A 13,623-nucleotide genomic window follows, 5' to 3' on the forward strand; every position below is an offset into this window, starting at 1 on the left:
TGAGAAGAGGGCCACCATCCTCCAATCTCCAGAATGGTAGATCCACTGACAGCTTGCAACATACACCTGGAAAAGCTGCAGACTTTCAATGCCAGCCTGTGAAAGCCAGGAGGAAGGCTGTACCCTGTAAAGCCACAGAGGCGGAGCTGCCCAAGACCATGGGAACCCATCTTTTCCATCCACATGGCCTGGATATGAAACCTGAAGTCAAAGGAGATCATTTCTGAGCTTTAAAATTTGACCGCCCTGCTGGATTTCGGACATGCATGGGGCCTGTAACCCCTATGTTTTGGCCAATTTCTCCCACTTGGAGTGGCTGCATTTACCCAATACCTGTACCCGTATTGTTTCTAGCTTGCTTTGGATTTTATAGGCTCAGGTGGAAGGGATTTGCCTTGTCTCAGATGAGACTTTGGACTGTGGACTTCTGGATTAATGCTGAAATGAGTTTAAGACTTTTGGAACTACTGGGAAGGCATGATTGGTTTTGAAATGTGAAGACATGAGATGTGGAGGGGCCAGTGGCAGAATGATATAGTTGGCTGTGCCACTACCCAAATCTCAACTTGAATTGTATCTCCTAAAATTCCCATGTGTCGTGGGACGGAGCCAGGGGGAGGTAATTGAATCATGGGGACAGGTCTTTCCCATGCCATTTTTGTGATCGTGAATAAGTCTCATGAGATCTGATGAGTTTATTGGGGGTTTCCACTTTTGCTTTTTCCTCGTCTTCTGTTGCCACCACTGTGTAAGAAGTGCCTTTCACCTCCTGCCATGATTCTGAGGCCTCTCCAGCCATGTGGAACTGTAAGTTCATTTAAACCTCTTTTTTCTCTCAGTCTTGGGTATGTTTTTATCAGCAGCATTAAAATGGACTAATACATTGATGATTTTTAAATTAATTTCTGCTAGGTTTTAATTTGTTGATGAAAGACACTAAGAGGAAGATATCAATAACTGCTGATTGAAATGTTTCCCTCTGGGAATCGTACTTCACTTATTTTCAACAGATTCTCAAAACCTTCAAGCACTCTGAAACCTTTCTGCTATAGGAAGAAGAGATTACTCTTTTTATGATGGATGAAAAAATAAATGGAATATAGCTACAAGATGACTATGTAGCCTAATTTATTTTCAAGTACCTATTAATATATCATAATCTGAATATGATTTTTCCCAAATCAATGGATAGCAGAGATACATATTTAAATAATTGTTTTTATTGTCTTAGAATATGGATAGCTCATTTACCTATTTAGTGTTATTTTCAAACCTTCTATAAGTTGTTTACTTGTGAAATACTTACTACTTTCTATTATAAAAGTATAAACTAGTTTAGAGTCCATATTAAATCAGAACATTTAAAGATTAAAATATGCTATTTTATTTTTGCTAGTCCTCTTTAGTTAATGAGTAAGGGAAATACAGTGTTCTCTCAGGTAAACTAGCCTACAGTTACATGTGAGGTCATTTATGATGAGCAAACATTGGATGAGGTAACAGTGAGGAAAATTCTGAAAGTTTCAGTTTGTGTGCTTCCTAGCAACCACTTTCAACAAAAAGTGGTCTGCGAAGCTAGAGAGGGTATCCTCTAACTGAAATTTCTTTAAGAGTTATCTGTTGTGTAATATACTGTCAACAGGAGGTCAGTTTTAAAGGAATACTACTGATAGCCTGAAAGACTGTGAAAAAGATATTCTTTTTCTCTCTTACACACTGATAGTTCTTATATTTGCATTTCTGCAATTCTTATACATATATATTTTTCAAAATACATTGGATTAGCAGCAAGAGAGTTGAAAATGGCAGTATTTGGAAATGACTGCTATTTCTTTTATAATTCCACGTGCCTAAAGGTAAATATTGGACTATTTACAGTACTTCACATGCTTAATCTTTTTAGTAGAATGAAGGAAGATATGGCAGTAACTTGCATTGCGGAACCAAAATTTACTATTTTCTTGGAAGATATCTTATATACTTAAAATATGGAGTAAAAAAGCCTATCATGTATTTTTGACATCCTGAATTTATCTGAAGAAATCTGAAATAATTTAAAACTATTATTTGCTTGAAACTACTCTTATATATGTCAGTTACATGCCTATAGCTTTTGAATATTCATGTGGCACTTTTGCCTATATGATGGCACCTCGAGACATTAAATTCCTAATATTGAAATATTATATGATGTAAGATTTTGTTTTAGTTAATATGATTCCAGTCATTATAAATTCAAATAGTTGAATTCAGGTAGCTGTCAAAGTTAGTGTAATAAATCTGTTTCCTTATTTGAATTTTTTTTAACCCAATTACTAAGTTTTCATTTGTCAAAAGTCTAAGTAACAACAAGTGTTTAAATATCATAAAAATAGAAAAGAAAATTAATGTAAGCCAATTGGCCACATACAAATTAAAGTTTATAAAGTTAAATGGGAAAAACTGGTAATTCCCCCAAAGAATGAGGATGAATGGATCTTAATAAAACCAGATAAAGGTAAAAACTCAGTATTTGAAGCTTTGTGCTCATGCCAGAAAGAATCCAGTGAAAAAAGATGACATGTCTGGTTTTAAGTGTTTCCTCTCTGTTAGGAAACCTGAATAGAGTCAGCCTCTCTGACTACAGGAATTAGATTCACTTCTATTACCTGTTAGATTAAATGCTAGGGTGATAAAGAGTAACAACAGAATCCATGTCCAGGTGGGCAGAGTGTCTTGTCTGTTTTATTGCTGTATCCCCAAGTATTTAGCACAGTGACTAATGAGTGATAAGTTATCAGTAAATAATTAAATGAATAAATAAAAATAATAATAGCTCACAACACCTTATCTCATGTCATTTTTATAGCTAACTTGTGAGGAAAGTATTTTTTATGTCCTGTTTACATATGAGGAAACTAAAGCACAGAGAGTATGAGTTAAGTTTTAAGTTTGTGACAATGGGCAAGTAGTGGAGCCAGAGGTTCAAATACTAGTTTATTGACTTGATAGCCCCTGCCCACTAACCCATGCTATGAGAGTACATGGATCTACTTTAACAAGGGGAAGAGAATGAAGATAGAAGTAGGAGAGAGATAAAAGATAACTAACAACCATGGAACATGTGTCAAAAGAGGGAAGAATGTTATCCTCTCTGCCCACACAACAGGGGCTTATAGTTTTACCAAGTGTGTGTTTATGTGTAAAAGAACGCAGAAGTTTTAAGAATACCAGCCTATTGAAACAAACCACATCTACTTTTGTTGGCATATAAAGAAGTCAGTGAGTATAGGCAATTGTTTATCTTTCTAAGCCAAAGGCACAAAGCACATGTATTTAATATAGTATATCAAAACATCATAATTAAAATTCCACAATAACATACCTTTTAAGCTCCATAAAAACCTAACAGTATCTCCATAGACTGAGAAAACAGGTTATCTAATAAAAGGATTGATTCATAGAAATCGTTTTCACAATTAGAATATAGCTAGAAATTCTTAAAAATTTCATCTGGCTTTCTTCAGAAAGAGAAATTAAGTCGTTCTGTCATTGGATTGTGGTCAAAGTGCCACTGGAGTCTTGCACCTCTATTCCTAGTGGACCATATGGATTAACGGATAACAAAACGTAGCATTTTATCAGTCATTTGCGGCATGTTATACTGTTTAATCGTTGGCTTATCTTGCTGCTTTCTCACTAAAGTTAGACTAATTTGCTGAAATTTAGACTTACGGTCTAATATTGATAGAGTATATCTTCGTGATTCTAATTTAATCTACTCATATTTTCTTTTACTGATTAGCAGCCTATTGTTGTTGAACTCTAATGTCAACAAATTGAGTTTTCTACACTGTTTACTTTTTCTTTTAGGGTTCCCAGTGCCGATTTCGACACTGTGAAGAGGCCCTTGGCAGTGACACCGTGTGCTCATTATGGAGACAGAGGAAATGTTTTGTTCCACTCTGCAGGTTTAGACACATGGAAATGCAGGTATAATTACTTAGCATCATCATTTTTGTTAAAGCATTTCCCTTCAATAACGCTGGATTATACTTTTACAAAACAATAGGGAAGAAATCTTTCTTCCTTCTACTATTTGATTTTAGGCATTTTGCGATTTTTTTCAACTTAATGGAGGAAAATGTTTTAGAAATACCCATTGCATCTTTTGAATAGCAGGGCTTAGAAACGCTGGAAAACACACATGATCCTAAATCAGTGAACTGTAATTGTTTTTGTCTCATTGTGCTGTATTGTAGCACATTGTATTTGTTGTGAATATGGCATCTAATCACTCCATTTCCCCCCATCTCCTTTTATTTAGCCAAACTGCATTCCATGCTTCTGGGAAACCCAACCTTTCGGTTGTCTGAGGATCAGTTGTATGTTTTATCACAGCAAACCTCGAAATATCAATGGATTATTTTTGTCACCAAGTAGCAGTGAGTACATTTTTTGAAAACATGGACATACCATAGTCTAATCTGGTTTTGGAGTGGCAGCGTAGAATGACACATTAAATACAGTATGACAAGATGAGCAATGCAATTTGATGGTCAATGGATAATTTGGAATGATTTTATCAGGACTCATGAGATGAGAGAAAGCTTAGAATGAACCATTAAGTAACTAACAAGATGATGTGAACAAAGAGCAAGTTAAACTTTCTCTATGTGTATCTAAAATAGATATTATTCATATGGAAAGTAAGACAGCTACTGACCTTACTAAACAGAAGGAGGCTGTGTCTCAGCAAAGTATCACACAACTGAAGCCAAGCTTAGAGATCATGCCTTCACTGGTGGTCTCTGTGAATGTGCAGAAAGCTGTCTCATAGGTGGAGAGAGCAAGGACATGACCTGGGTTACACACTTCTGCTTCTAGCAGAACAGGCATGTGTGATGGTTCTTTCTAACTCCTCAATTGTGGAGAAAATGCAATGCCATTGCTACGAAAGCCGTGGCTCAATTCAGTCTAACTAAATTGTACTGAGACTCTACTATGCGATGAACCTTAAAGTAGGTTCTGGAAAATGGATTCAGAAGACACCACAGTGTAAAGCAGTGAATGGTAAGAACCTTGCTGAAGAAGTGGGGACTATCATGTTTCCCTGATGCTTGTAACTACTCTACTTTCCTTCTATGGCCACCAAGTTTTTCTGATGGAATGGTTTTTGTTTGTTGTTTGTTTGAGACAGAGTCTCTCTCTGTCACCCCAGGCTGGAGTGCAGTGGCATGATCTTGGCTCATTGCAGCCTCTGTCTCCCAGGTTCAATATTTTCTCTCGTTCTGTAGGTTGTCTGTTTACTCTGTTGGTAGTTTCTTTGGCTGTGCAAAAGCTCTTTAGTTGAATTCAATCCTTTTTGTCAGTTTTTTTGTTGTTGTTGCAGTTGGCTTTTGGCATCTTCGTCATGTCCTATGTCCAGAATGGTATTTCCTAGGTTATCTTCCGGGGTTTTTATAGTTTTAGGTTTTACAATGAAGGCTTTAATTCATTTTGAGTTGATTTTTGTATGTGGTATAAGGTAGGGGTTCAGTTTCCATTTTCTACATATGGCAAGCCAGTTATCTCAGCATCATTTATTGAATGGAGAGTCCTTTCCCCGTTTCTTATTTTTGTCACCTTTGTCAAAGATCAGATGGTTTTAGGTGTGAGACATTATTTCTAGACTCTCTATTCTGTTCCATTGGCCTATGTGTCTTTTTTTGTGTGCCAGTACCACGCTTTTTTGGTTACTGTAGTCATATAGTATAGTTTGAAGTTGGGTAACATGATGCCTCCTTCTTTGTTCTTTTTGCTTAACATTGCCTTGGCAATTTGGGCTCCTTTTAGGTTCCACGTCAATTTTAAAATAGCTTTTTTCTAATTCTGTGAAGAATGTCATTGGTAGTTTGATAGAAATAGAATTGAATCTGTGAATTTCTTTGAGTAGCATTGCCATTTTAATGATGTTCATTCTTCCTATCTATGAGCAAGGAATGTTTTTCCATTTGTTTGCATCATTTCTGATTTCTTTAGGCAGTGTTTTGTAATTCTCATTGTAGACATCATTTGCCTCTCTGGTTAGCTGTATTCCTAGGTATATAATTCTTTTTGTGGTAGTTATTAATGGGATTGCATTCTCGATTTGACTCTTGGCTTGGATATTGTTGGTGTATAGGAAAGCTACTGATATTTATATGTTAATTTTGTATCCCGAAACTTTGCTGAAGTTGTTTATCAGATCAAAGAACTTTTGAGCAGAGACTATGAGGTTTTCTAGATGGAGAGTTATGTCATCTGCAAGCAAGGGTAATTTGACTTCCTGGATTCCTATTTAGATGCCTTTTATTTTTTTCTCTTGCCTGGTTCCTCTGGCCAGGACTTTCAATAGTATGTTGAGTAGGAGCAGTAAGAGAGGGTACACTTGTCTTCCATTTTTCAAGGGGATTGTTTCCAGCTTTTGCTTATTCAGTCTGATGTAGGCTGTGGGATTTTTATAGATGGCTCTTATTACTTTGAAGTATATTTCTTCAATTCCTAGTTTATTGAGTATTTTTAACATGAAGGGATGTTGAATTTTATTAAAAACCTTTTCTGCATCTATTGAGATAATAATGTGTTTTTTTTTTTTTTTTTTTTTTTTTAGTTCTGTTTATGTAATCAGTCACATTTATTGATTTGTGTACCTTGAACCAAACTTGCATCCCAGGGATAAAACATACTTTATCATGATGGATTAGCTTTTTGTTGTGGTGCTGATCTGTGTTCATGGTGGATATTGGCCTGAAATTTTCTTTTTTGGTTGTGTTTCTGTCACATTTTGGTTTCAGGATGATGCTGGTCTCCTAGAATGAGTTAGGGATGAGTCTGTCCTCCTCAATTTTTTGAAATAGTCTCAGTAGGAATGGCACCAGCTCTTCTTTCTACATCTGGCATAACTCAGCTGTGAGTCTGTCTTGCCCTGGGCTTTTTTTGGTTGGTAGGATTTTTTCTTACTTATACAGTTACAGAACACAGTATTGGTCTCTTCAGGGATTCAGTTTCTTCCTCGTTTAGTCTTGGGAGGTTGTTTGTGTTTAGGAATATATTCATTTCTTCTAAATTTTCTAGTTTGTATGCATAGAGGTGTTTATAGTAATGTCTGATAGTTTTTGTGTTTCTGTAGGGTCAGTGGTAATGTCTCCTTTGTCATTTTTTAAAAAATTTATTTTGAGACAGATCTGTCCCCCAGGCTGGAGTGCAGTGGCACAATCTTGGCTCACTGCAAGCTCCACCTCTAGGGTTCAAGTGATTCTCCTGCTTCAGCATCCTAAGTAGCTGGGATTACAGGCATGTACCACCATGCACAGTGAAATTTTGCATTTTTAGTAGAGATAGGGTTTTGCCATGTTGGCCAGGCTTGTCTCAAACTCCTGACCTCAAGTGATCCACCTGCCTGGGCCTCCCAAAGTGCTGGGATTACAGGTGTGAGCCATTGCATCCGGCCTCCCTTTGTCATTTCTAATTGTGTTTACTTGGATCTTCTCTTTTCTTTTGTCTTTGTTAGTCTAGGTAGCAGTCTCTTTTTCTTATTAATTTGTTTCAAAAAATCAACTCCTGGATTTGCCAGTCTTCTGTATGGCTTTTTGTGTCTCAATTTCCTTCAGTTCAGCTCTGATTTGGGTAATTTCTTGTCTTCTGCTAGCTTTAGAGTTGGTTTTCTCTTGCTTCTCTAGTTCTTGTAGTTGTGATGTTAAGTTGTTAATTTGAGATTTTTGTTTTGATGCAGGCATTTAGTGCTATAAACGTTCCTCTTAACATTGAATTAGCTGTGTCTCAGAGAGTCTGGTATGTTGTATCTTTTCTCATAAGTGTCAAAGGATTTCTTGATTTCTGCCTTAATTTCAGTGTTTACCCAAAAGCCATTCAGGAGCAGGTTGTTTAATTTCCATGTAATTGTATGGTAGTGTGTGATTTTCTTAGTATTAATTTCTATTTTCATTGTGCTGTGGTCTGAGGACATGGTTGTTTATGATTTCATTTTTTTGAAATTTGCCGAGTATTGTTTTATGTCCAATTGTATGGTCAGTTTGAAGTATGTGTCATATGATAATGAGAAGAATGGATATTATGTTGTTTTGGGGTGGAGAGTTCTATAGACGTTTATTAAGTCCATTTGGTCAAGTTTTGAGTTTAGGTCCTGAATATCTTTGCTTTTCTGCATTGACAAACTGTCTAATACTGTCAGTGGGGTGTTGAAGTCTCCCACTATTATAGTATGGGAATGTAAGTCTCTTTGTAGGTCTCTAAGAACTTATTTTATGTATCTGAGTGCACCTGTGTTGGATGTGTATACATTTAGGATGGTTAGGTCCTCTTGTTGAATTGAACCATTTACCATTGTATAATGTGTTTATTTTTTTAAATCTTGTTGTTTTGAAAGCTGCTTGGTATGAAATTAGGATTGCAACCCCTGATATTTTCTGTTTTCCATGTGCTTGGTAAACTTTTTTCAATTTTTTTATTTTGAGCCTATGGGTATCATTGTATAACATGTGCAATGGGTGTCTTGAAGACAGCATACTAGTGGATCTTGCTTCTTTATCCAGCTTGCTACTCTGTGGCTTTTAATTGGGGCATTTAGCAACTTTACATTCAAGATTAGATTGATATGTATGGATTTGATCCTGTCATCCTGTTCTTAACTGGTTATTATGCTGACTTCTTTGTGTGGTTGCTTTATAGTGTCACTGGTCTGCATTTGTAAGTGTGTTTTTGTAGTGACTGGTAACTGTCTTTCCTTTCCATATTTAGTGTATCTTTCAGGACCTCTTGTAAGGCATGTCTGGTGGTAAAAGAAAAAAAAAAAATCCCTCAGCATTTGCTTATCTGTAAAGGATCTTATTTATCCTTCACTTATGCAACTTAGTTTACCTGGATGTGAAATTTTTGGTTGGAAATATTATTTCTTTCTTTTTTTTTTTTTAAATTGCATTTTAGGTTTTGGGGTACATGTGAAGAACATGTAAGATTGTTGCATAGGTACACACATAGCAGTGTGGTTTGCTACCTTCCTCCCCATCACCTATATCTGGCATTTCTCCCCATGTTATCCCTCCCCAACTCCCCAGGAAATATTTTTTCTTTAAGAATGCTGAAGCTAGGCTTCCAATCTCTTCTGGCTTGTGGAATTTCTTCTGAAAGGTTCACTGTTAGCCTGATGGACTGCCCTTTGTAGGTGACCTACCCTTCTCTCTAGCTGCCTTTAACATTTTTTTTCGTTTCAACCTTGTTCTCTTTTTCTTCTACCTTCCTAATGCTGTGTTATCAATCTCCCTGAATTGTTTGTCTTCTTTTCCCCAACCTCTTACATGTGCAATGTTTTAGGAGTTAGTTCTTGTTTTTTTTTTTCCTCTGTTTACTTTCTTGGTGGTCTCATCTAGCCTTATGATTTTGAATATGTTCCACATGTCAGTGATTCCCAAATATAATGAGAGACTCTATTTGATCTGGTGCCCTGTAAGCTCTCTGCATTTTTCTACCACACTGTACTGGTCCACTTTTACACTGCTGATAAAGACATGCCCGAGACTGGGCAATTTACAAAAGAAAGAAGATTAATAGACTTATAGTTCCGCATGGAACTATATTAATAGATTTATAGTTCCATGTGGAACTATACCCATGATCAAATTACCTCCCATTGAGTTCCTCCCACAACATGTGGGCATTGTGGGAGTTGCAATTCAAGATGAGATGTGGGTGGAGACACAGCCAAACCATATCATTGAACCCCTGGCCCCTCCTGAATCTCATGTCCTCACATTTAAAACCAATAATGCCTTCCCAACAGTCCCCTAAAGGGGACTCATTTTATCATTAACTCAAAAGTCCACAGTCCAAAGTCTCATCTGAGACAAGGCAAGTTCCTTCCATCTATGATCTTGTAAAATCAAAAGCATGTTAGTTACTTCCTAGATACAATGGGGTACAGGCATTGGGTAAATGCAGCCATTCCAAGTGGGATGGCTTTGGGGTCTTTTGGGAAGGCGTCATTGGTTTTAAATGTGAGGACATGAGATTCAGGAGGGGCTGGGGTGGAATGATATGGTTTGGCTGTGTCTCCACCCATATCTCATCTTGAATTGTGGGAGAAGTTGGCCAAAACAAAGGGGCTACGGGCCCCATGCAAATCCAAATCCAGCAGGGTGGACAAATCTTAAAGCTCCAAAACGGTCACCTCTGACTCCATGTCTCACATCCAGATCACGTGGATGCGAAAGATGGGTTCCCATGGTCTTGGGCTGCTCCCCTCATGTGGCTGTGCAAGGTACAGAGCCCAGTCCTGGCTGCTTTCTTGGGCTGCTGCTCAGTGTCTGTGGCTTTTCCAGGCACATGGTGCAAGCTGACAGTGAATCTACCATTCTGGGGTCTAGAGGACAGTGGCCCTGTTCTCACAGCTCCACTAAGTGGTGCTCCTGAAGGGACTTTGTGTGGTGGCTCTACCCTCATATTTCCCTTTCACTTTGCCCTAGCAGAGATTTTTCATGAAATGCCCCTTCAACAAACTTTTGCCTGGGCATCCAGGCATTTTCATACATCCTTCCAAAGTGCTAGGATTACAGGCATGAATTCTAAGTCTGCAATCTAGGTGGAGGTTCCCAAATCCCAACTCTTGACTTCTGTGCTTTTGCAATCTCAACACCATGTGGAATCTGCCAAGGCTTGGGGCTTGCACCCTCTGAAGCCACAGCCTGAGCTGTACCTTGGCCCCTTTCAGCCATGGCTGGAGTGGCTGGGACACAGGACACCAAGTCCAAAGGCTGCACACAGTATGGGGACCCTGGGCCCAGCCCATGAAACCATTTTTTCCTGCTTGGTCTCTGGGCCTGTGTTAGGAGATGCTGCTGTGAATGTATCTGACATAAACGGGAGACATTTTCCCCATTATCTTGGGGATTAATATTTGGCTCCTTGTTAATTATGCAAATTTCTGTAGCCAGCTTTAATTTTTCCTCAGAAAATAGGATTTTCTATTGTATTGCATTGTCAGGCTGCACATTTTCCAAACTTTTATGCTCTGTTTCCCTTTTAGAACTGAATGCCTTTAACAGCACCCAAGTTACATCTTGAATGTTTTGCTGCTTAGAAATTTGTTCTGCCAGATACCTTAAATCATCTCTCTCAAAGTTCCACAAATCTGTAGGGAAGGGGCAAAGTGCTGCCAGTCTCTTTGCTAAAACGTAGTAAGAGTCACCTTTGCTCCAGTTCCCAAGAAGTTATTCATCTCCATCTGAGACCACCTCAGCCTGGATTTCCTTGTCCGTATCATTATCAGCATTTTGGTCAAAGCCATTCAACAAGTATCTAGGAGGTTCCAACTTTCCCACGTTTTTTGTCTTCTCAGCCCTGCAAACTGTCCCAACCTCTGCCTATTACCCAGTTCCAAAGTTGCTTCCAAATTTTCAGGTATCTTTCCAGCAGTGCTCCACTCTACTGGTACCAATTTACTGTATTAGTCCATTTTTATGCCGCTGGTAAAGACATATTTGAGACGGGGCAATTTACAAAAGAAAGAGGTTTAGTGGACTTACAGTTCCATATGGCTGGGGAAGCCTCACAATCATGGTGGAAGGCAAGGAGGAGCAAGTCACATCTTACATGTATAGCAGCAGGCAGAGAGAGAGAGAGAGCTTGTGCAGGGAAAGTCCCATTTTTAAAACCATGAGATCTCATGAGATTCATTCACTATCATGAGAACAGCATGGGAAAGACTCGCCCCCATGATTCAATTACCTCCCACCTGGTTCCTCCTATGATATGTGGGAATTTGGGGAGTTACAATTCAAGATGAGATTTGGGTGGGGAAACAGTCAAACTATATCACACACCCATATACTTGCTTGCTCTACTCCAATCACACTGTATACTTGCTTTTCCTGGCACATGTTAGCGTATTTCTTCACAGCCTTGTTAAAAGATTATGTTCTACACAAGACTATTCTGAACACTGTATTTGAAATGTAGTCAACCTTTCCATGCATGTCTTACACACTTCCAAACTTCCTTGCCTTGTTCGACTTTCTTATTGCCATACTCCCAATGATTGCTCAGATACAATATAATTTACTTGTTTAATATATCTATTGTTTGTTGTCTAATTCCTCCCTATAGAATGAAAGTTCCATAAGAGCAAAAGTATTTTGTTCACTGATATATCTCAAACACCTAACACAACCACATAGTACTGTCTCTCATATAGTGGCCAGTTCTACCCCAGGAATCCCTGAACAGCATTTATTTGTGTTAAATCTGTAACTGCTTTCCCTCTGCCTGACACATTTCTGTACTCTAGGGAAAAGGATTCAATTAGCAGACTGTAGATAAACTAACAAGTTCAGTTGAAATAGGCATTGAACTACTGCATAGCCTCTTTATTTGCAAATATTTCAATACCTCAGAAGGTATAATTTGATTCCTGCTAGACCTGATATTTCCTACAATATTTCCAGGAATATCTATCTACCAAAGCCCAGGTTAACCAAAACTGAGGTCCTAAATCTTTACACCTTAGACAAAGACTAATTTATAAGTAATACCTTCATGAATATCCACCTTTATGAATGTCAGTAAATGCATATGATTAATTGATAAATGCAGGGTGGGATTATTACAAACCATTCATAGCAAACTGTAACTGGCTAAGTATAGGTTCATACAGAGCATTGTACAATGTGTGTAATTTTATTCTGGGTTAAAATATGACAAAATTTATGTATTTAAATGTGCAACCCGTGAAACTTTCCAGAGCTTCTGCTTGATGAATTGAGACCTGTCACATAGTCGATATTAAATAGGTGAGTTGGAGCCACAGCAGTGCTGTCTAAATCACCAGCTGTCCTCTTCCAGTATGAGGCACTTGCCAAAAGCAATTTCTTATTAGATGATTTGCCATTGTATGTTATCTTTAAGCACTAAGTACAATTATCAGGAGTCCTACTCTTTTTGTCTGGGGGTATAAAACTGCCGGTTATTCTTTTTGCAATTTAAACTTCAACCTGCTAGTGAATTTTGAAAGGTTTTGGACTCTTTTAAAAGATATTTTATTTACATGTTTATAAACCATGGAATTTTAAAAGACAACATAATCCCTCTGGTTATTATCTCTAAGTTTAAAAGCCAACAGCTGCTAAACCAATTGAGAATGCTAAGAAAACATAGTTTTGTTAATATTTACCATGAGAATTCCCTAGACATTTTCTGAGTACAATTCGTGTTTTCTTTGCAAGCCTGGTAGGCACTTATTCTTTCTCCTATGGTATACATTGAGGTTAGTGTACTCTCTTAGACAAACTGTTTTTTATTTGTTCTAAAATTTGCTGAAGAAAATTTTGTTCCAAACACAGTAGCTAGCTCGAACATGGAAATTGCTCATCTTTTCTTGGCTAGTTGCCATTTTATTCTGTAGTGAACAATTGAATGGAATCATTTGATAATTATTTATTCTCAGTCAGTGTCCAGTGATGCCTTTGACAACTGATTTGGCCACTTTAAACGAAACTTTGGTCAGCTTTCTTTAGAATGTCTAGCCTATGTATTTATGACCTGCCTTTTATGTGAAGTCTTGAAAAGCCACTTGCGAATAAATTGTTTTTAAATAGTTTAATAAATATTTTACTT

At 37.7% G+C, this 13,623-nt stretch overlaps 1 pseudogene; it reads left to right on the forward strand.

Moving 5' to 3' along the window:
• Positions 1–1,802: 1,802 nt before the first annotated feature.
• The window catches only part of LOC135275247 (uncharacterized protein C12orf50 homolog), a 65,942-nt pseudogene continuing 54,121 nt past the window's right edge, over positions 1,803–13,623 (forward strand).

The sequence above is a fragment of the Aotus nancymaae genome, unplaced genomic scaffold, assembly GCF_030222135.1.
Source record: "Aotus nancymaae isolate 86718 unplaced genomic scaffold, 86718_ANA_hifiasm-v0.15.2.pri h1tg000016l, whole genome shotgun sequence".
In the NCBI taxonomy this organism is placed as follows: domain Eukaryota; kingdom Metazoa; phylum Chordata; class Mammalia; order Primates; family Aotidae; genus Aotus; species Aotus nancymaae.